The 25,955-nt window shown below is 37.1% G+C and overlaps 1 protein-coding gene across 3 annotated transcripts in view; it reads right to left on the minus strand.

Moving 5' to 3' along the window:
- Window positions 1-25,955, minus strand: part of LOC105829439 (GATA-binding factor A) — an 80,917-nt gene that overhangs the window by 19,553 nt on the left and 35,409 nt on the right. The gene's annotated exons all lie outside the window — the stretch shown is intronic.

Below are 25,955 nucleotides of genomic sequence, written 5' to 3' on the forward strand. Positions count from 1 at the left end.
TTTACTACGTTGATAATAGCACCCGTAATTATATCGGCCGCACTCTTATATTATTGCTAATATTAACGTGATTATGATTTACGACGCTGGATTAACTCGAATGAGTAATAATCTTGTCCGCAACTTACAAATTATACGCCGTCGCTCTAATTTACAAAGTGGTTACCAAATGCGAAACGCGGCTCGCCGACGTTGTTTTGTTTCCCACGATAAAACGAGACGTGTACTCGTCATTAAATGTAAACTGCGCATTTATACGGCGGCGATACGGTTGCATTTGCACGACATTTACTGTAGGTCATTGTGTCCCGGGTCATCTATCGCTTTCCATTTATTTAGAAACGTTAGATTCGCATATATTGTAATTTGTAGCGCGGCATTTATCGTAAAGGCCAAGAAATTGATTTAATTTATGCGTGAAAATTGTTAAATAAATTATACTTATTACTATCAATATTACTCCGAAATTAGTCTTTGATTGAATAGCCGTTGAATACCAAACGAATTGAAAACTAAGCAAAGACATAATTGACGACAGAATTTAACGATATATTAACACCGGGATATTAATGTAGATATTTTTTTCTATCCAGTCTATCGTCGTTGTCTATAACGATATATTAACACCGGGATATTAATGTACATATTTTTTTTCTATCCAGTCTGTCGTCGTTGTCTATTTCCTTTTCGCAGCGGAACTATCATTTTAACCCTCGATACTTGCGAGAAAAGAGAAAAAGAATCGAAGCTGCGCCTCTGCACATATTTATTTGTCGAACGAGGATATTTTTCACGTGACCGGTATACTGCTTCATCGCGATACGAAAAAGAAAGGAAGAAAGGAAAAAAAAAAGAAGCGCGCGCGCGCGTAATTAAGCACGATTACGAGCTCCCCGGCGCGATCGCGCGCGGTACGGCCGGCGCACTACGGGAGCGATCTCTCTCTAGCGGAGCGGAAAATATCGGATCCTCTAATGGGAACCGGTTGAGAAAATAATCGCGTTTCGATGTTAGGCGGCGGCGGCGGCGCCACATCAACGCGGCGCGGCGCCGTACTTTTCACGGCCCTCGCAGCGGATCACACGGAATTTAGATGAGAGCCTGGCGAGTTGCGAGACGAGACGAGAGACTAGAAGGGTCCGACGCCACCATGTCGATGGCACCAGGTAATGGACACCGATTAAAGGGACCAAATAGAACGAGGAGGGGGACGCGTGAAAGGCTCCCGGTTCTTTTACGAGCCTCAAATTACGAGGTGTTTAGTAGTCTCTCTTTATAAATGTAAAAATATTTGTTACACACAGAAAAATATTTATTTTACTGCCAAGAAAAGCAATTAGCTTATTTATTTTTTTCTTTCAATAAATAACGGTTATCTTTAAAGAAGAATATTTTCTTGATAACAAATGAGAAAAATTTATTTATTTCTCAAAACTATACAAAAATCATTTAGAAAATTATTTTCAACTTACATTATCATACAAGTTTCACGTAGATATAATCCTCTCGTCATCCAGACGTGACGAGCACCGGCATTAAACTTCACGTTGGTGTTAGATCTAATAACAATTAATATCTAAAAATACAAATGGCGCTAAGAATTTAAAATTTGCGATAAGAGCCGTATAGCGCAGCGTGCGTTACATTTGTACGCGCGTGTGTGCCTGTGCGTCGTAGGGCCGAAAACGTCGGCGGTGCTATTTGCGTACGCTTGGCCGCCAGACGTCGCGAGCGAGCGAGTGGCGAGCGATCGAAGAGCTTTAATCCGGCGGCATATTCGTGGAAGACGAGCCTCTGACGATTACAACGAGGTACTTTGGGCGTGCATCGGGGGACTGTTCTCGTCCCGAGGACCGGCTGGTGCCCTGCCGAGGCGCCACGGCGCCGACCGCGTAGAAGGGTTTCCTTGTAGATCCTACACAGTTGCACGCGCGCACGCATATAACACACGCGCACGCACGCGTATCACGCACGTCGCGCGACGACGCGACCGTTCTTTTTTTTCTTCTTTTCTTCCCTTTTCCTTTCTCGTAGGCTCCTCTCGTGGCGAGGTGACACAGAGAGGCCCGGTGATGTCTCGGGGACTCTCTTGTCGTGTTTGAGGGGGGCTTATCTTGCCTCCGTGACATTATCGTGGATTATTTGTTACCTTAGTGTTAGGCGTAAATGAATGTATCCTCAACAATTGCACGCGCAACTCAATCTATGCTTTATATTTACTCGATAGACACGGGTTTTATTCGGTTTAGCATCTTCGGTGGAATGGTTACACTTGAAAATTTTATGCCTACATTTTTATAACACATAGAGAAAGAATTTCGCAGAAAGTGAGGAATATCTTTATTGATAGTTTTTTATTTTATTGGTTTGATATATTAAAAAAGTACTTAAAGCGTCGCAATTGTTGTCGCCAACGGTATCTAATATCTGTTATATGAATATTAGTATTTTATTCTTTTACGTGTATGCGTGATGTATAAGGATGTGGGAATCGCGTGACACAGCTCCGTAAGTTTGACGTTCAATAAATAAGTGGTCCTTTTGAAGAGATTCCAGTCACGATTTATCGACCGTCGTGCCGGTCAGCAAATCGTGCCTTAGATGTCATAAATAAATATTTCCGAGTTTCTTAAAAATTTAATTTCGGCGCTATAACATATTCTAACAAAATAATATTAGATACAAAAAGATATTTTTTACACATACAACACGCATAATGTATAAAATATATGAAAAAGTCTATTCTCTTCCCAAATAGAACAATATATTTCATATGATACATAATGTAAATGATATTGTGTAGGAAGTGAGTCAGTCATTGGACTATCTGCAGTCAATCTATCCGTAGTCAAATTTAATGATTAACTAACCAGCGAGAAGAACAAAAAATCTTTCAATTATATGCGTGAATCTTCGAGTCTCGATTCAAAAACCGCAGTCAAGGTGATCTTGTTGCGCGTTCCTTCTTTTTCTTGGCACACTTCGAAAAAAGGAAATTAATGATAGTAAAAGAGAACCAGATGATTGAGCTAATAAACTAACTCGGCAGGTTATCTTTCAGGCAATTTTTTCTGCAGTCGAAAACAGGTGCACGGCTACCTGACCAAGACGTGATTCTTTTCGAAAAATATATATTAGGTATGGGTATTCAAATTGATTCAAGTTAATGCATTGATCAGTTAGAGCCAACGGAGAAAGAGAATTAAGCTGAAGTGAAATTAGTTTAATGAAAAAATTTATTCAGTTTAGATATCAAGAAGGGATTTAGTTTGCAGTTTATCCTCTATTCCTTGTAATAAATCTGACTAGCTAAACTCTAACACACATGTGTCGCAACGTACAATTTTTCTCTCATTATTTTCATTCTTTATCTAACACAGTCTATTTACTTATCACTACTTGTTATTTTAATTCTTGCACAAAACCCTTCAATATTTTATTCATTCTCTGTATATCGTTTTATTTTGATTTAATTTGATTTTTTAATTTTACATTTTCCTTGTTTTTATTTTTTCCTCTTTAACTTCGTTTTCCCATATTTCACAGAAATTAATCTAATCAAATTTGTGATTTGTCATTAAGATTCTATGTATATAATTTTTTAATCTATTTTTAAGACGTGCGTCTTAATACGTACGTACATATAAATTATATGAAATTACAAACCACGGATATTTAGATAAATAGAAAAATTCTATAAGATCTTTTATGAAACACCAAGACGGAAATGTACGAGAAAGGAGATATCGATCTTATCCTATTCAATTAACACAATTCCTGAGAAATTATGTGTGAGACGGTGAGGGATATGCGCATCCGATCGCCCCGGGGTGCCTCGGGCCTGCCTTTCGGTAACCTGAGACCGTAGATGCAAACACCAGATAAGATCCCGAGAAGGATAGTGGTCCAGTTTCGGCACGCGCCTCATCCTCTCAAGATCTCTTGTGAGAAACTCGCGACGCGGCGCAGGTGCTCGCAAAGGTGCGAGCGCATGCATTAAAACAACAGTCTACTTGTATAATTATTTCCTTTTTATCTTATTCTTCTCTGGACATTATGCTATTTCGCGATAAGTCAGTACTTGTCTTGTTTCATATCGGAATATTATTTTCAGTGTAATATAAATTCCATTGATATACGATCCTTCCTTCTTACACAGGAAGAATTATCTCTGATTTATTAATATCTACTATAATAAAATATAAAATAGTTTGGTTAACTTTACTGAAGAATTACAGCAAATTCTTCGAGATATCAAGTTGTTTCAGTGCCATAATTTTGGAGATAAATGTTAAGGAAAACATTTTTTTCGCGCACAAAAAATTCAGGAGGGATTAAAGATGTGCTTCGATGCGATGAGTTCTTCTCGATTGCTACAAGTGCCTGTATCACCTATCTGATTCTAAATTTACGCCGCGAATAATCCACGGCGCTTATTGACTTTGCGCAGTCAGGTTAGTGCGTATAATTAGCTAATAAAGTACGTCATATAAATCGCCGTGCGTACGCACTGGACCATAACAACGATCGGCGTGCACTTATGGTCTAATGTCAATGTTCATTCGACTTAAATGCCTCGGCGGGTTGCTCTCTCTCTCTCTCTCTCTCTCTCTCTCTCTCTCTCTCTCTCTCTCTCTCTCTCTCTCTCTCTCTCTCTTTCCGTCGTTAATATAAATCTCGTGAAATAAATTTATTTACACTTATACGTGTGCACCACGACAACAAATACGGATACGCGTCTTTCCGTACATATGGAAAGAGGTGAGCAACAGAAGAGAGAAAACGAGAGAGGGGAGGGGGGAGAGGAAGGATAAAAAGAAACGGCAAAGGAGGACGAACTTCTTGCAACTAGTGCAACAAGGATTTCTACTACTTCGATCTTCTCTGCTCTCAGCGTATTCGATTGCACGAATTAATTCTTTAGGGATAGGTAGGTTTTGGTTTTGAGGCGATTTTATTGTAAAGGGATTGCAAAAGTCGAAATATATGCATCTTAATCTTTGGAATTTTGTACGCTACATTCTTGACATGGTTTTTAATGTTTCATTATTTTTTCTAACATTTTTTTTTCTCGAGTTGCATTTGTTAAGGGGTTGTTTGAGGATTAAAGGGATAAGCTCAAAAATTAATACTATGTCAGTTTAAGAGCTCATAAATAGTTCATAAATCTCTCGCAACGATCGATTCAATATCTTAATTAAAATATTCAATTAATATAATTTTTATAATTTAAAAACTTTCAATTGTACTTCTTTCAATGTTCTAGCTACATAATAAGAATAAATTTAATTTAGTTTGAAAATATTTTTATGTACTTTTGATTGTACTTTTTATTAATATTAATTATATTTGAATTATTATATTAATAAGTGTTATTATATAATAATTTATGTATTGTAATATATATAATAATTAAATTATTTATATTAATTATGTTATGCACTTTTTAAAGCTTTTATTTCTATATCTTTCTATTTTTTTATAGTTTATATGTTTATTAAAAAATTTTTTCAGAATTATTTTAGCTTTAATTTTAATTTTTTAATTTTATTTTTTATTACCGCGTGTCCTTTTCCCGAGACGGACGCGCGGTTTCTCGTTTTGTCGTTTCTCTGCGCGCTTTATCTTTTCCCCCGAACAATCAAAGTATTCGAACCAGTTGTGAACGTCTCTTGCGAATCGTTTCTGATTTACTGCCACGTATATTTTGTTCGAAATAACGATCTCTTTTTATCGCTACTTTTATTGTCAGCCACAGTCGAGACACTTGATTTGAATCTAGCAGTAAATCTGAAATACTTGCGTTGCTCCTTGGGAAAACCATCGATACTTATACTTAGCCGTACATCCGGTGCGGCCGCGAGCCGTTTGAGTCATTAAGTGAAATATCAGTTAAAAAGATAGAACACGTGTCGCTTCTTATCGCGCGCGGTTTGTCCTTGCCGAACTTATTCGGGACACTCATTTTTCAAACTCATAGGAATCGGTTTTACCTCGCAAAAATGGACGGAATATGGCAGATGCACCAAGTAATGCATAATGTATTGTATACTCAGAAAAAAATTATTTTCTATTTCACAATTATAAGCAAGAATAAAATTAAGTCTTCTTAAAAAAATTAACAAATTATAAATTTCAGCAAAAATTATACTTTTATTTTAATATTATAATAATCATTTAAGGATCACGATTGTTTTGATAATAATAGTATATTAAAGAGTTCTTATTCTTTGTTACAAGATATATATTGCTATTCTCTATTTGATATTTTTTTTCTTTACTCCTGAAAATTATTTGTAAATAAAGATTTTTCTTGATAATACTATAAAACTTTTTTATAACTTAGATAAGGCATGTTTAAGATTATTAAGTTAATTTCTTTAAGAAAATTCTTGCTTACACAATTGTTAAATAAAATGTATTGCTTCTTTTCCGTGTAGCGAAATATCCGTTGTGCAAAATGAAACGAATAAAATAACTTGAAATAACATCGCGCCACATCGGTGTCAGCGGTTTTTCGGTTAGTGCGTTGCGAAAAAACTAATCTGCATAAAGAAATCCACAAAAGCGTTTCAAAGAAAAATGTTTCGCCTCTTACACGCTGAGGATGTTAACGAGCAATAAAATCGCAATCGCTTTTTGGCATCGCTCGGCGACGGCTAACCCGGAGGTAAGCCGTGGGATACAAAGTTCGGCGCCAGGACTTAGGTTCGAGCTTCGTTAAGTAATTTGTCGGTCTCGACATTACACGGACCATCTACCTAGGGAGCAACGCCTTCGACCTTCGCCGAGAAGATGCGGCGATATGAGCAGGACGTACTGATTTGAGTCATTCGACCGTTATAAATTTCATGTTTCATTAATAGAATCCCGAAACAATATGTTTAACTTTTTTTCCCTTTCGTGAATCAGGGAATTGGTGAGGATCTCCCGAAAGAAGGAATGAAGCAGTGGAGGAAATGCCAAACATTGCTGTAGATTTTAGTAAACATATCGACGATAGGTATGAGAAGACGAGTTAATTAATTAAACAAATAAATCTTCCGAAGAATTATGGTGTTATTTTCGGAATTGTAAAATTCTATTAAAAACTTTACAAAGGTAAAAAAGATATGCCAAGTATATAAACGCATTAAAAAATGAGTACGAGGTCAATGAAATTAGCTAAGTATATTTTTTCTAAAAAGATTTAGAAAAATCCTATAAAAATTTATCAAAAAATTATTTGAAAAATGGGGGAAAATGTTACCAATAACAGATAGTGAAGTAAAAACTTGATATACCCGATTCTGGGATTTTTTCTGTGTTTCTAAGACTCTATTATTGATATTAATAAATGTATATACAAGAATGCAATTAATGCGACATTTCCATTTTTTATATCATTTTTGAATAAACTTTTATAGGATATTCTTCTAAATCTTTTTAAAAAATGTACTTGACTAATTTTATTAATTTTGTATTTATTTTTGAATATGTTTATGTATTTGATGTATCTTCTTTACCTTTGTAAGATTTTTGATAGGATTTTACTTTTTTTTAATAAAAATGTAGGTAATATTGTTTCTTTACTTGTATTACGTAATTTTATTTAATTAAATTGATTTATTTATTATTATATATTTGATAACTTTACCGCACGTTAATTATCCCCGTGCCTTATACACTATTTTTACCTAGGACCTAGTTCAGTTGGTTACAAAAAGGTTGCAACATTTTTTTTTTAGATTTTAAAGTGCAGCCTTGCTGCGGAGCGGTAATTGGTTAAATCCACAAATAAGAACCAATCGCTTGTTGAGACTGGTTTGACTTATTGGAAAAGAAGTGTTGCAACCCCCTATTGTTCATGCTTTTGCTAGAATCTTGCTCCCACCTATTTTTTTTTATTTCCTTCACGCTCTTGTTCCATTTCTTTATTGGCTGTTGAGTTGAATGGTCCATGGTATAGTTTCCTCGTCGGTGAAGGTTTTATACTTAAGTAAGATTTAATACATTGTGATTAAATAAATATTGTGATTAAAGAGATAAATATTTACATTTAATTAAATTATACTACAAGAAAGTGTCATGTATTGAATAGTCACGTATTGAATTTTATAAATGAAATACATGATAAATCACGCTTTATTCTTGTGTTGCGCATCATGTATCCATGCACGTGGTCCTTAATTTGATGTTGGTAGTGTTTCGTATTTTATACAGTACAGTACAGTACAGTACAGTACAGTACAGTACAGTAGTATAGTACAGTAGAATCTTGTAATAAAATAGGACATAGGAAGAGATAGACCTCAGTTTGCGTCACACAGTACGATTTTTTTATGTACTTGGCGTCGCGCCGCTACCGCGTAGCTTGATAAATTTATTAATTATTAAAATTTATTAAAAAAATTGAGTATTTATTTTTGCAGACGAAGAAACAATGTTATTAATTTGACTAAATTTTTTTACTTAATTAAATTTCTTTAGTTTAAATAATTATGCATTTAACTTAAATACATAAAGTACATTAAATTATACAAAATACTTAAACTTTAATTCAAGTATTTATATATTTGACTAAAATATATAAATACTTGAATTCAAGCAATTCAATTAAGTAGAAAAAATTTAGTCAAATTAAAATTTTTTCCAAGTGCATAAAACATTATACGCATCGAGTAAAATAGTTTCATCGACGTCGGAATATCGTTAATTAATAAAAAGATTACGACATTGACAAAAAAGTATGAATCTTTTGAAGAATTACAGTATTAGTTTCAGAATCCATGAAATAGGTTTATAATTAAAATTAAACGTCTAGTTTTCGGGTAGTAGGGCATTTACGATTTGCATAACGGGTCGGACGACTGCCGGAAAATATTGTAGCGCTATTAAAGAAGTAGCGCATGTTACTTTACACGTCCGCAAAGAGAGTGCAGTACATTCCCGGATACATTCCCGGGTATGCGCGCCAGATATTCTGGAATCGGACGCCGCAATGCCCGCGCGGCGTACACGTTATTACCCAATTATTATTCAACGACACGACAATCCGCGGCCGGGTTGCGGGTGCATTACCGTAGAGTTTCGCAGAACTAGCTGGCCGACGTAAAATTTTGCGCGCGGCCGATATAAAACCAGTGAGCCAGCAAATGAGCAAGCAAGTAAATAGGTAGACGTTTATATGAGAAAATTCTGATCTCTCTCTCTCTCTCTCTCTCTCTCTCTCTCTCTCTCTCTTTCTCTCTTTCCTTTTGATTTTCTCTTATTCGCAACTGTTGTTAGTTACGCGTCCGAAACGAGATCTCAGTCGCACAGAATAACGACGCAAACTCGTAAGCACGGTAACCGGATGAGCTGCGACCGGACGAGTACATACACGAGTACGTACGTGCAAATGCGTGCGATCAAAAACCGTCTTGTATGTCTTTTTTCCGATCTCCGTTCGTATCCGTCTAGACGCCATTGTCTATCTCTCTCCTCACGGTGGCACGTTTTCGCGATTCAAATTACTTGTGTAGGATTGGTTAACGATATCCTGTAGATATTTAAAAGTGCAAGGTATTGCTCAATATACTTAAGAATTTTATGTGACACTTTTTTTACACGATGAATGTATATATACATATATATATATTTATTTTGTTGAAGATAATTTTACTTAATACATTCAGCACTAAGGATTTAAAGGACTTCGCCTGTAGTGCTGAATGTATTAAGGAAAAATATCTTCAACAAAATGGAGCGCGAATTTTTGACAAATTTAGGATTCACGTAGCCTTCTTACGAAGATGATAAAAAGAAAAACGATCGCGATCGTTCGAAACTATTCCATTTATTGTTGGCACCCGGTTTGCCTACTTACGCCTACTTTATGCGAAAAACATACGATGCCGAGTTCGCGAACATTCTCCGAACGGGTGGCAAGACCCGATCGCAAAAGAGAGTAAAGGAAAAGTAAAAGGAAGAAGTGTGAGGAGAGTAGATCGAGAAAGAGAGAACTCCGACTCGCCTTTGGATCGTGCCGGATGCAGGGATGTTCGCGATCGCGATCGCGTCTGGCAAGTTGAGCTTCAATAGAATCGTCGAGAATCACGGACAAAAGTCGCGACATCCGGGTCTGAGAATGCGCATTTCATCTCCTAGAGATGAACAGGATATTGATACTTACGTCGAATTACACCCGATATTTTTTCTTTCTTCGCGCGGACTCGCCGCGAACTTGAAGTTTATGTTGATTTAGCGGTTAATTACCCCGAACGGTTAGAAATTATCCGCGGCGAGGGACTACGGAAGAAAAAAAAAAAAGCATCGTTTAAATCATGAAAGTTAATTAATGTTGGGAGAATCGATCGGAAGGGAGGACGAATAGGCACGAGGATTGCTCATCCGGAAATGATTACATCTAATTACGATATATCACCTTCTGTGCAGGTATGCGAAGTGTCGATGACTCTTGATAAATCGGAACCACCGGGGATTGCATGGTGTGCCTATTAATATGTTTAACTAGATCGTGAATTACACGCCATCGCCCAAGTCCCTTTTGCATACCCGACTACGAACACGTCCGGTAACTTCGTTATCGTAATTTCGAGAGTTTTCCCACGTGATATACAATTTATACTGATATATTTATACCGACACATTTATCATGTCGCACGATGCCGCTTTCCGTATTAATCGTTGAAACTCGTAGAACGTTACGCGGAAATTGATCCGCGCGTGAGGACAAGATACGACAAATACGACGAAAATGTCAACGTACTCTAGATAGATGTAAAAGAAAATAAATGTAAACATTATGCACGTTATATTATATTAAAATGAATATTGTACGTGTTTAAGATTTGTATTAAAAAAAGAATTGTTTAATTTCAAGATGTTTAAATGTTCTATATTTGTCTCCATTTTTAAAATATTAAAAAAATGTTTGGATTTTAAATAATCAGATCAGATTTAAAACATTAAAACGTTTAAAACTAATAAAAATTTTAGTTTTAAGCATTTTATCTTTTATATCAACCAATGTAAATTAACTTTGAACTAAGTTAAACTTATATACTCTTTATCTTTTTATAGTTCTAAGAATGAAATAAAGATTAATTTAAGCCGAGATTAAAGTTAAGCTACATTAGTGAAAATGACATTCATGTTTTAAATCTAAACACATTGTTTATAATACAAAACTAAAACAATTTTAAGTTTTCAAAGTATGCGACATGCGATCCGTTTAATTTACGTTGGCTAAAAGGCGCCGATATAATTTCAAGAAATAAAAATAACATAACTCTTAAAAAAATAACAATAGCAAGCTTATTTTAATGACAATTGACAAAAGAGATTTATAAACGACTGAATCCAATTAGATTTATCATCAGCTCCGGAAGATCACCTTAAACGCCCCGCTGTCGCTCGCTCGGGGATACATTACGTCGAGGAGTACGCGTTGCAAAATTCGAAGGAGTAAAATTAAATCGCCCGCAGCGAGGAGACGCGGGCGCGCGCGCACATGTGGGTACTTTGATATAGCGCGACGCGAGCGAGCGCGCGGTTCTCTCTAATGCCACTTAAATATTTATGAATTACATCGTGAATTACATCGCCATACGGATTCCCACTTTTTGCGCGGACCAGGAGCCCGAACCAGGAAGCGCGACCTCACTCGCTCCCTGCGCAATGTTAACCCTCTGCTATTCACTCGCACGCCGCGGCCGAAGATTTATGCATCCACGCCGGCCACATTCGCGCGCAGGTGCGGTTATGAGCCTTACGGTGAATACGAACGTCCCGGCGCGGTTAATAGAAATCTAATAACCATTCAAAAATCGTTTCCCGAGGATTTCCGTGCCGGGGTGACGGGTGGCTGTCGCTGAAAAGATCGAAGGCAAATTAAGGCGGGACGATGACACACGCACGACCCGGAATCGGTTACCGCGGAATTTCACCGTCGCAGCTTCCCTCGCGTGAAAGTAAAGCCGTGATTGCAGATCATATCGTCGCGTCACCGTTTTCGTCCGGCTGGCTCGGTAGGCGTTGGACTCCCTTCTCGCGCGGTATTGAGAAAAGGCTGCTCGTCTGCCTGCCTGCCTCGTTGTCGCCGGGACATGTGCGACAGTTGTCCTTTTATTCGGATTATTCGCGCCGCGCGCGAACCGTGGGCGGACGATTTGAACGCCCGCCGCAGGGTCATCCCCGACGCTCGAGAGGATATTGAACTCCCGAACGTGACGAACTCTCGAGAGAGTAGAAAAAAAAAAAAATTGCATCAACTTTAACGCTCTCCGAGAAGCCTCCTATTCCGTCCGTTCTTATTCGTCTCGTGAAAATTCGTGTGCGTCAGGCCGACAATGAAGTTCATATATAGTTTTGCAAGGATGACGTCACCGGGGACGACCGATAAATCAATGTGGCCCGAAGCCAAGTCCTCTGTCGGAGAGGTATATGGTCGTCGCGATGGGGAGCGATTCTCGTTGAAACTTCCGGTTTTAGCCTGGAACATGACTTTCCAATAAGGTCGACGGCGCAGCAGACGGCTGTTACCGGCATCTGCGGCCCGGTATGTATACCTCCGAGACGCCGCCGATTCGTGGCGATACACAGGACCTGCCAGGTAAGAGCAGAGCTCGGGGCCCCGTGACGCATCATGTGCCGCGCTTATCTACACGCAATATCTGAACGTCCATCCCATGCGGCACCATCCGACACACCGACGTACGACGCACGGGACGGGAATTCGTCGTAGGGCCGATCTCGAGGCCCGATTAGATATGGGGTACGAGGTATACGCGCGACCGGAAGTGCACTAACACTCCGCTCGAATGGCCGATGCCGATTGACGGGCCCGTAATGCCGGATTATTGAGTATCGTAACATCGTAATCGGCTTATTATCTCGCATTCTAAGTAAATTGAACTTTTAGCTTAAAACATATCTAATTAGGAATCGCAAATAATTAAATAATAAAAGAAAGTAATTAATATAAATAATTATTTTTAAGATTTATTTTAAGGTTAAATAAAATTTCAAGGATTACCAATTTTGTTAACTCTAATTAATTAGTAATTGATATCATATAAATTAATACTAACACTAAAAGGTGAGCGATAGGATCCTCCTCTAGGATCGCGCCATGTTAATGATGTAGGCGTTCCGTTTGATCACTGAAAAAGTTGGTTCTGTTGCGTCAGTAAATAACAGTGGGCCAACCTGTCATTAGTTCCCCCATCGACGTTGCGTGCCTCCGATATAAAAGCAAAGAATATTCGGTTATGGCGTTTCAGACGCCATACTGAAGCACTTTACTCCATAGAGGATTCTATAGAGAAACGATCAATTCCTATAGCTACTAATAAAATTTCATTTTATCTATATGTATTAAAATATCTTGGTATATACGTTGATCGTCGCCATCCTTATATCATATTAAAATATAAAATAAATGTAAATGTAACTCAAATCTTGATTCACGATTATTTTCTAACGCAATATCCGTGTGTGAATTTTCTCTCTCTTTCTTTCATACAGATCTACAGAGTTAAACAGTAAAATTTTATTATTCATTCGTGCTATATATATATCTGTATTACGTTATAAAATCACACGAATGAATCAGAAAGAATTTTGCAATTTAGATCTCGGGGCAACGACTCTACCCGAAATTTAACGTCTTCATTAAATTAAGATCTGACTTGATAGCGAACTCTTTAGTTTTTCAGAATTCAGATTGAATTGCCATATGTTGTTCATATTATAATAGAATAAATATGTCTTTGTATATAAATTGTACATAAATTATATATTAATTATATGTTAATTTGGATCAAGAGAGAAGAAAGTATATAATTTCTCATCTTAATTTATTAAATTTAATTTGTAGATATATATATAATACTTATACATGTATATTACACATATTACACATATTTTTATTGTTATTTAAATCATATAAGCAATCACATTTGTAGTGATATGTATGCGGAATGTATTTTCGAAATTCTTTTTTACGTAAAAAAATAGAAGTGATATGGAATGTTTTGCGTCAGTTATAACTTATCTCATATTAATCATTTGTGCGTATATTATGTGATGATGCAAACTCTAATAAACGCGGCTAATCAATGTCTTTCAACGCCGCCATGCGAAACGCACCTGTGTGTTTTACCGGACGCGTTCAGCGTGCAAGTATGCGTTACCGTACGCATTATCGCGATAGCCTAGATTTATTATATGTGGGTTAATATGGTCGACTTGATTGAATGTGCATCGCGCGAACGGTTAATGTCTCTGCCCGACAATACGAAAGGAATGATTTGATATGCAGAAATCGCGATGCGAGTGCCTATAAAAACAATATCGATTAATTAGTCGGTAATACTTTTTAATTAATTAGTTGACAATAATCACAGTATTTTTATTCTTGTTATATTACTTGTTAATCGGTTGAATGTTACATTTGAATATGCGTGCCGTCTTTAGTTGCGTGTAGAAATTGTGAGCTTTTTTAAGATGCAAATACAATTAAAAAGAAGAGGGTTCGACCGGAAACGAGCATCGCTGCAAAAAATCAAGGATAATTATAATATAAAATTCATCGCGATACATCGCCCGCTTCCTTCGGGAACGCATCGCCCACCACCGCCAATGTGCTCAATTTCTTACTCTTTTTCCCATCTTACTCTTTTCATAAAATGTTAGACGTAGACATATATAGTATATTTACAATGTGATAATTAATAATTGATACTATTTGCTAAATATAAAATTATTTAAATGACACTTAAGTATGTTAATATTTTTTAAAAATAAATTAAGTTAACGTTAATAACTTATGTCATTTAATTGCGTTAAAAGTTAAACGGACAAAAAAATCAATTTGGTTAAAATGATATTAAAATTAAATTACTTTAAATTAAATTAAAAGTTAATTTTTAAATGCATTATTTATAGTAAGTTAATACATTTTTTTTTTAAGTAATTATAATGTAGATTATTAAATAAATTTAATACTTTTTTGTAAATAAAGTTTATAAAAACAAAAAAATTATTTTTATAAAGTTAATAAGATTTATTAACTAATATAAGTGTTAAAAAAATAAACTACTTAAAATTTCAAATTAATCAAGTTAAAGCTGTCGACTTTTTACTTTTGTTATTTAACTCTCCATTTTAAATAATTTTGTTACCCAATCTTGTTAAATAAGAATCAACAGAAGAAACCGAAAAGTTTGTTTTAAAACTGTTTTGGAGTCGCATTTGAAAAAAATCAAGATTGTATTGCAAAATTTTATATACATAATTTCTTCTTAATGTATTTTAAAACATTTTTGCTTTTCCAGTCAAGTTTCCCATGATCTTGACCAGCCACTTGAGAATCACTGTTGACTCATTGGCAGATCGTGTCTTTATACCTTTTGACCATCTCGGTTAGCACAACAGGCTCCATTCTGAGACCTTCCTCGCTCACGATTTGCATTAGCCAAGAGCGCCGAAAACGTTGGCGACGCACTTGCCATTTCTTTCCGCGTGCGTTGCCGTTACCGCGAAATCTTGTCCGCCGGTCTGATGAGATATTATTGCGCCCGATACATTATATTGATCGTACGTACGTCTGTTGTGATCGCGACCGGTCGAAAAAACAGGGCGAAGCGAGGCTTGACGGTGGTGCACACACGCACGCACGCACGCACGCACGCACGCACACGCACGTCGAGCCAAAAACACATGAGAACGAGGGCAAGAACGAGGGTCCCGATCCTCGTAAAAATTCACTTAGCTCCATCGAATTATCTGGCCGACATCTCATTCATTAAGCTCCATTTGCACCGAGGGACGAGACAGTGCCTGCCGTCCTCCCCCTCCCTCCCCGCGCGTCGCGGGACCGTAACTGCGTTACGTTCTTAATGCACGGATGCATATGGAGCACGATATGATCGATGTGTTTGTGAAACGTTTCGAAAGAAGAAAGAAAAAAAATGTTTGGGAGTCGCCCATTAATAAGGGTATCGTATATAGCGTACGGGAGAAACGTGGGTTCTTGGACCTGAGAAATTAAACACGTAACGCAAGCTTAGAATCCGAAACAAATAAGCGTATTAAAGTTCTTCGAGGGACACCGCAAAAACTCTCGAGTGCAGTCTCGAGATAGCAGTAAAGCGACGACGAATAACGCACGCGGCCGCATAGAGCGAGCGGACGACGCGCGATAACAACGCGCGATTCGCGAGCCGAGAAGTTGAACCGAAACGAGGCGCGACACACTATATTATTCTCTTAATCCTCGTAGTATCTTAATTATTGAATTTATTAAAGCGCGACGTAATCCCGGCGAGCCGGTATTATAATCCCGTGAAACTCGCGCAGTAATGTGGTCACGCCCGAGCGAGCGAGCGAGCGCTGTCACGCTGGACCCGCTCGCTCGCTCGCTCGCGAGGAGTTAATTAGAAAACAAACAGAAAATTAACACGAACCCGGCAGCGCGAATCCCTCGGCCGGGGACGGCCGTTACTCGCGATTTATCGTAACCCGTCGTGGATCTGGTCCCGGTGGTGACCGGTTTGCGTACGTCGGTCGCTCGACTTGATCGACGATCGAAAATCTGCTGATCGTGCGATCCCGAATGAATCCGTTTCTCTTCAATCGTGAGGAGCCAGGAAAGGATCAAGAGTGAGTCTTTCAGAGTTTAAGGATAATTTCTTTTTTTTTCTCCAACGAAAATTCAGTTTTCTGTGAAAATAGTTACGTCAGTGTTTATTAAAAAGAAAAGGAATTTATTTTTCTTATATACTCAGAATTAAATATTTGGAATGATTAAGAATGTTAAAGAGATTTTATTTTCTTTTCTTTTCAATAGGTAGATGTGAATAAAGATCTTCTTTTGTTAAGGAAACAAAAAAAAATTTTCCACATTCATCTAAGAATTTATGCTATTATTGTTATTATAAGACAATGATGAATGTGTTTTAAGACTATTTATCAAGGAAATTTTCTATGCGCGGGTAACCGTTACTTAAAAGAAGAAAACTAAAAAATGAGAAACTGCTTTTCTTAGCATGAGAATAAATTTTTCTATGTGCACATACAAATTAATGTATGTATATAAGGATTCCTAGAAGCCTTTCACTTCGATGTAAAATATTTTCTATCGATTTATACAAATATTTTATGCGCGCGTTATTTTGCAATACGCAACATGTAGCGCGACAATATATAAAGCCTAGATTAGATCAGATTATTAACTTAATACGTAGATCTTCTAATGGTGTGCCTTTTATTCTATTCTATATGGTTTTACTATTTTATAGTTTGCCTTATCAACAGGTATACCAGGGTTTACGATACACCCCGATTTTATGTTTAATATGCAGTATTGTAAAAAAAAAATAAAGAGAAATGTATCAATAAAACAGTTTTAAGACGCTACAAACGTGTAAAATACTTTAATATTATTAATATATTCACGATTATTTAAACTATATAATTTGCAAAAGAAAACTGTGTTAATTTTTTATATTTGTTTTTGAAGAATTTTATTTTAGTAGATTTTATATAGAAAAAGCACTTGAATGTATAAATTTTAGATTTTTAATTATCTAAGCAGCTTATGTTTTTACGTTAAAAAAAGTTTAGTTTTCGATAAGTGGGATATCGCTTTAGAAAATCTATGTGTATATATATGTATATATTGTATAACTTTTTTCTGTCTTTATAAATATAATACAGTAACATTTCAAAAAAAGATAAAACGTTTTAAGAACTATTATTAGTATCCAATTGTGGACAATTTACGTGATATTCAATTTAAATATAAAAGTATTGAACATAGTATCATCTATAAAGTATTCTTTATGATTAATTGCAATTATTAAATATTATGTGTTCGATATTTTTCTGGATAAAAACGTAATTTTTTCTTTTAAAAGTGACTTTCACACATCTAGCAAACTTACTCTAACTCGAAAGGCTTTGCGATACTTTTGAATGAAACTAGCAAGAGTTTTCGTTCAGATTCTAGGAATCCTACGTTTTATTAGTTCCCGTTCTATACGGATCCGCTCCTGGAAAGCCCGCGCCTCTTCCGCGACGAGGGAGCAAACCAGTTTCGTCGCCGTCGACGATGACGACGGAGAAGAAGGAAACTGGCAGAAGAGAACGATCGCGGAAAAGCATGAAGGAATCATGAAATATCGCTCGATCGCACGGATGTTTAACCCGTTAACGCGCGTCGAGCCTGTTAATCGATCGTGCTCTCTTGGGATTTCTTTTCTGGCAGCAGCGCGCGAGACACACCGCAGTGCAGCAGTGCAGTTATGTGCGCGCACAGGTTTTCAAAAAGTCGATATACGGCCGAGACCGGACTGCGAAAATCTTTGCCGACCGTTAATCTTGATTTATGATAAGCGCGACCGCGATGTGGTCCACGACCGATCGCGGCGCTGCTATAATTGGATTGTACATGCAGGATGCGAGACCGACGCTACCGGGCCGCAGCGCCATTTTCGTTTCCCTTTTTTTTTTCTCTCGCTTTCGACGGTGGAAACGTATCTGCGAATGGCAATTACACGATTTTGAAGAAGCAAAAACGGACTTGTGACATTGCTAGCGTTCCGCGTGCGAATGTTACATTTCTCGTTCTTTGCTGCGGCTTTTCAGCGAAACGCGACTCAATTTTCATGACAGCGAGGATAAAAAGTAGATGGCTCGCAAGTTTAACATTTATTAACCAAGATTCGATGGTACAGTAAACAATTAAGTTGTGTCTGAAAGTAATTATAACTGCAAGTAGTGATTTTGCATCAACGTATATCAACTAATCTGCTTCTTTTTTATGAGATACTTCGATGTACATCTGAATTCTTTTGATATTATCTGAATTTTTTTCGGGGGGGGGGGGGGAAGAAAACTTTAAACATTCATCGCATTCGTAAAGTATCCAAGCGGCGTCTACCTGCACGACGACTTTAACAAGTCGAATTGTATTTTAATTGCAAACTATTTATACACTATAATTATGAATTTGCCGTCAACGAGCCGAACTGGCGCGGTTTAGATAAGAATTTGATAAATGAACGCTGCATTAGACAAATTAATCGGGCTACGCGGTGATTAATGTCATATCACGCGTTGTATTATGTCCGTTAGATTATTGTCCGTATATCAATATGAGCTAAACGACGCGAGATTTATACGATGCACAGAAGCCGTTCAAACATACTTATCTGCATATTATAAACGTTTATTAGCATATCATTTCGCAACATCGTCGCTATATTTCTCGCTGTCCTATAAATATTAATAAATATGATCTCGCCACAGGAAAAACGCGGAAACCGTTGTCAGCGACTGTGCTTCTTACCTAAAACGCCGCGATGCCCGCGGGGCACGTACGCATGGAATCAGGTCCACCCACCGCTGTCTTCCTCTCCTCTTCTTTTTTCCTTCTTCCTCTCTCCCCCTTTTTACGTTATGACTGCCATGGTTCGTTATCGTCATCAATAGATTACACGCCCCGTTCGTGGAGTGGAACGAGTAAATCTTAATTAGGTGTCAGCTGTGCCGTGTGTTTGCGACAAACAGAGAAAACCGAGCGCGCCGATCGGGTCCGTTAGGTCCGGTATCTCGCTGCATAATGCATACATATGCGTATGATTCGCGAGAGAAAGAGAGGCGGAGACCGGTCGGGGACCCGGTACCGATCGTCCGCGGATCGATCGTTTTGCGAACGAATCGGCTCGAGAGGCGCCAAGAGTGCCCTCGCCGAACGTTCGCGCTTGACAGGCGATCGTCGATATTAACGCGTATTATATGGGTGCGCGCGTCTGCATCCTGCGCGGCAGCAGTAGGTAGAACCCACCGAATAATCAGATCGTGAAGCGCGCGCGCGCGTGCATCGAAACCGGTCCTGAGGTAGGTGCGTGTGCCGGAAAAATAATCCTCCCGCTTAATTAGGACGATCGATTCTCGTGCCGAATGTTTTCGCGATGGAAACAGAGAGAAAGAGAGATAGCTATTTTCCTTGAAAGTTAGAAACAAAAAAAAATACCGAAATTCGATTAGAGATATGAAAACGATTTTGTTGGAGTATCAAAAGAATTATGTAAAAAATGTTTAGCGTCCTACATAATTATCTTCACTTCTTTACACTGATAGAAAAATAGGTTGTATTTGTAACTATAATTGAATAGTAAAATAATTATAGTTAGGAATATAATTTTATAGTAATTATTACTATAATATTGGTAATAATAACTATATATTTATGGTGAATGCTTATAATGATCATTTTATGGTACAACTAACTGTGTAAAAATCTCCATTTTGATTATAGCAATCATCATAAGTTGCATAAACTAATACTATGGTTATGAGAACTATAATACAGTTTAAAACAACATAAATTTATGGTCCATTGGGGAGTCAACCATATTAAATAGTTAGTTACTTGTACCATAAAATGATCATTATAAGCATTTATCCTAAATATATATAGTTATTATTACCAATATTATAGTAATAATTACTATAAAAATAATATTCCTAACTTATAATTCTTTTATTATACTATGCAATTATAGTTACAAATACAACATATTTTTCTATCAGTTTATACAAATAAATCTTATAAATCTGTATAACTAAGGTATTTTCCAGATACTTTATTAAAAATTTAAAGAAACGTTATATATTATTTTATAAAAATGTTGCACTTTTATTACAATGGTGTATCATTCCTTGACATTTTTATGGCGTTTCGCGCGTAGGTAGATGTAACGAATTTACCTAGCAGCACCGCTAACCGGCTTAGCAGTCGTACCAGTTTAGTGCAGTCGGCCAGGTCGCCGAGACTCCCTGGATACCTCGCGCAGTCCGCGAAAATGTTTAACGATATTAAGCAAGCGCGAAAGTAATCGCACCTTCTGTTCTAAGTAACGGCGGGGATCTCGCCGTTTTTCACTCGGCGCGACTTGTTACTCGCGGTATTTACTTAACCGGGACGTATTTATAATACGCGCGCGGCCGGTATACGATAAGTTCGGTTTTTCCACCACTTCCACTCGTCCCTTTTTTTCCCCCTACTTTTTCGAGCCGCGCGGATCTAAACCGGTCAAGCACCAGACATCGGCAACAGCGGCCGACTGGCATAAATCGCGGATATGGCGAGTAAGAAGATCCGCGCGGACGGGCGCGCGCGACGATACTCTTCCCTTTATCATCCAATTAACGATAAGGCTCCATTACGCTTATTCGCCCCGGCGGACGATTATTATTGCGCCCCGGCCGGGGACGTTACGATTATTGTGCCTGCTAGATACGACCGCGATTTTATCGGCTGGTGCGTACGATATCCGCGCAGCTAATCTGCAAAGTAGTTAAACCGTCCGATGCGCGACTTTGATAAGGCCGCCTTGCCCTCTCTTTCCCGCTCTCTTTCCCCTCCTCTCTCTTTCTCTCTTTCTCTTTCTCTCGTATTTCTCATTTTTAATTGTCGCACGATAACTTCATCCTAGTCGCTCGTAAGAATGCAATAATACGGGCCGCAAGCTATTTCAATAAATGAGAGATATATAAGATTACGGTGGGAAGAGAGGAACGAAAAAGCAGGCCGATTGGCGTACACGCGAGGAAAATAGAGCTTAGTTTATTCCCGATAATAATGAGCGGAGAGATTCATGCGTTGGTGGAGATTAAGCGCGGCGCGGCCGCTGGTGCATCCGGCCGCATCGGGAGATGCGTTTTTCCCTCCCAGCTGACACGCGCGCGCGCGCGATTAACAGGCTTACATTTGCCGCCGCATGCGCGGCATGAAATAATTGCGGTCGCTCCGAGCCGATCGCCCCGTAATAAGCGGTTGGTCGACTTACGCCCCGATGGAGATTAATTACATCATCGCGCACGACAGTTGATATATTGAAACAAATTGACATAATCGGCGACCTCGTGACAATTTTCATAATCGGCGTCGGTTACGGAAAGCATGCATCTCCACGAAGGTAGCGCGCGTTTTTCAGCTTTCAATTTTTTAATATACTATATAATATATTTAGAATTAAAGTTTCGTTTTTTTTACGTTTCGCGAAACGTTTCGCTCTACATTCGCAGAAAAACGATTATTAGATATTTTCCGCTGCATACAATGATTCAATCATCGCTACAAAAATTTTCTCTGATGCTGTTACATTTTTTTTTTTTGGTACAACACGTACAAATGATCGATAAATAGTTTCGTTTACTCGCGCAAAAATGAATTTTCTCATAACAACTTGCAACTTCTTAACAACGGACGATTACCGCGGTGCTCTATTCTACCGTGTATTCCCAAGATATCGAGCTACCGAAGGAAGCTCTATCAGACCGCATGCGGAGAGTCGGCGTCTCGCTTGAATGCATTCGATTGCAGCAGTCGCTGCAACGGCAACGGCGGCAACGGCGGCGGTGGCGACGGTTGCTGCGAGACACCTCTCGACCGCATAACGTTGCATCGCGCGCGCATTGGATCGCGTGTCGATTTTTAACGAATCGCGACCGCGCGCACTCTCGTCTCGTTTGCAAACGATTTTACCGTTAATCGGCTTACGCAATCGACGCGATATATCGAAGCCGAGCACGCGAGCACGCGTGCCGCGCCTCGAAACTCGAAAAGTTCCCTCGAAGCTGCGAATTGTTCGAAAATCGCAGATCGGGGGAAACGCGCGCGTCGCATTCTAACACAGCGCACTCGTGTACGGATAAAAATTAGTAGCAATTCAATATTTCATATATAAGCAGAAATATGAAATCTTCTTTAAAGAGTTTGATACTCTTGGATTCCAGGAAAATCTAATATTTTTATTTCAATATTATAATAGTTATCTAAGGAGCACGATGTGATTATTTTGATACTGACAGTATTAAAAGATTTTTTATTTAAAGATATTATTTTTTTATCTAATATTTATTATTAGATTTATTAGTAGATTCTATCAAAAACCTTATAAAGATAAAAAAGATACGCCAGGTACATAAACGCATTAAAAAATGAATACAAAATCAATAAAATTAATCAAGTATATTTTTAAGAAGGACTTAGAAAAATTTTATAAAAATTTATTCAAAAATTATTTAAACAATAGAAATGTCGCATTAATTGCGTTCTTATTTTTTCGATTTTTATTTAAACTGTACTTTTAAAGGTTATCATCTAAGTTTGATTATCCACAAAGATGATAACTGTACAAAAAAATTGTAAGCTTACAGTAATATTTATTATGATACACTCTAAGTATATTTACAATGCATTTGCATAATAAACAGTCATAAACTTAATATTGTATTATTTAAATATTTACAATAACAATCACAAATTTATATTTATAATCGATAACGTCACCGATCTTTAATTATCCCCGCGCCCTATACTATACTTTTCCCTATATAGAGGGTACGTTCAGCAAAGCAAATCTGAGGCGTCTATGTGGAGGGGACAAGCACGCGGCGTTTCTCGAAATATCCATGTAAATTCCCTATAAATATTGCTTAATAGATGTACCCACAGAAAATCTAATGGGTATTTCGAAGATGAAAGAATTTGATGCAATGATGAAAAAAGAACATTGCATCCACGTGAATAACATGTGGAAAAACCTGCATCCAAGTAATCCATGTAAATCACGTGGATTCCACGTTGATATTACGTAAGAACCCCTGCACAGACTTTTGCATAACGCATAGCATAACATAAATCATAAATGCATAAGAAATTCGATTGGTTGAATTTCTTATGCACTTTGCTTATGGACCAATCAATTTGCTTATGTACATACGTTATGCGTTATGCAAAAGTGTGTGCGGGGTCCCTAACTGTTTCATTGGGGTATTTGTTGTCTCCTTTTCTCTCGGAGACAACTCTAGAGAAAAAGAGACAGCAAATAGTCGATTGTCGATCGCTCGACCGAGCGAGCTGTTCGCTCTTTCCTCTACTAAAGCCTTGTGTCCACGATCCGAGAACTTGGTCCAAGTTGGATGTCAAATATAAAAGTTACTAGAAAATTACTAACATTTGCAGTAATTTTCTAGTAGTTTTTATATTTGGCATCCAACTTGGACCAAGTTCTTGGATCGTGGACACAAGGCTTTACAGTATGTTGCTGTAGAAAGATTCGAGACTGGAAGGCTTGTGCAGCCCTGCTCGCTGAGCAGTTGAATGTAATTGGTTAAATCCATAAGTAAGGAACCAATCGTTTGTTGAGACTGTTTTGACTTATCCGAAGAGAAGTGTACAAACCCCCATTGTGCATGCTTTTGCTAGAATCTTCTCCCCTCCACTTTTATTCTATTTCCTTCGTGCTCTCGTTCATTTCTGTACAGGATGTCGAGTTGAATAGTCCATGTGTAATTTGCTCGTCGGTGAAACTTTTATACTGAAGTAGGATTTAATACGTTGTGGTTAAATAAATATTGTGATTAAGAAGGTAAATATTTATTTTTAATTCAATTACGTATTAAATTTTATAAATTAAACACATGGTAAATCATACTTTATTCTCGCGTTGTGCACCATGATACCCACGTGGTTGTAATCTTGTTAGATGTTAGTAGTGTTTCATATTCCATATAAAAAGGTTTGAGAACATTAGTGCATAAAAAATAATAAAAAATAAGATATTAGACGTCAAAATTACATTATTTAATAATGTTAGATGTAACAACTCTTTAAATTAGTCTCTTACAAATCTTTTGAGTATTACATTTATCTTTAATAATTCTTTTAATTCCTTATATTTCTACTTTTATTATACATTTTTTATAGAAATTTATATAAGGGGATTATAAAGTGCTCGTCAAACTTAATTGGAGTCTATCTAGAATCATTCGTGCGCCTTATTAACAAAATTTTGTATGTATTTTTTTTGAAAATTCTTTTCCAGAATTATTGCAGGATTATTCATGTTTTCCCCATTTCTAACGGTTATTATAGTTTCGAAAAACCAACGGTCACATGGTAACCCTCCCTACCTTTTAGAAAAGGCTTTGTGATGAATTTCAGATAGAAGCTCCAGAACCCTATAGCTCATTCAGTCTTGAAACGGCAAGACAAAGTCGTATGCATAACTAAAAGATCCTGGTTAAAAAATATGAAAAAAAATTATTTCATTATGTGTTATACATATATTAGCATGATAATGAACTTATAAATTTTTTTTGCAACAATGGAATTGTCAATTTTTACTTAAAATTAGTTTTAAAAAAATTATTGAAATAATTTGTTTAAATTTTAATAAATTTTTAATGTTGGCATGTATCATATGATTCTTAAGGTTTTTGGCCAAATTTTCTGAAACTGTACTATATGATACAATAGTTTTTGGTGTGTACATTAAAAGTGTGAATGGACGCAAAGTTGGACAAATTATAGTTTCTGAGTCAAAGCCGTTCGAAGTTGTTGTTATTGTGCATTTTGGAGCAGTATTAGGCTGCAGTGCTGGTCATGTAAAGAGAAATGAAAACTTGCGTATATATTTTCTCACATTTATTAATAAACCTTTTTCTCTAAATCTTATAAATTTTGTTTGAAATTATTTTTTATCAAACTTATGTTATATTTTTGAAAATATTCACAGATCATGAATATTCTTACATCTTTTAAACACTCTAAGTACACATGCAATTGTACGAAAATATATAAATATGTACATATATAAGTGTAGAAAACAATATGCAAGTTTCTATTTTGCTTTAAACGATTAGCACTGCAGCTTAATAGATACTGCTGTAAAATGTACAAAGACGATAACTTCGAACGACTCTAACTCAAAGATCATAATTTTCCAAACTTTACGTCCATTCACATTTTTGATATACATATCAAAAACTATTATATAGCATAGCTACCAAAAATTTGGACGAAAGCTGTTTTTGATAATAATTCTGTGGGATCTTTGATTTATTCGGTTATTAATATAAAAAATTAAAATAAAGTTTTGATTGGGGAAATGTGT

The sequence above is a fragment of the Monomorium pharaonis genome, chromosome 6, assembly GCF_013373865.1.
Source record: "Monomorium pharaonis isolate MP-MQ-018 chromosome 6, ASM1337386v2, whole genome shotgun sequence".
NCBI lineage: Eukaryota > Metazoa > Arthropoda > Insecta > Hymenoptera > Formicidae > Monomorium > Monomorium pharaonis.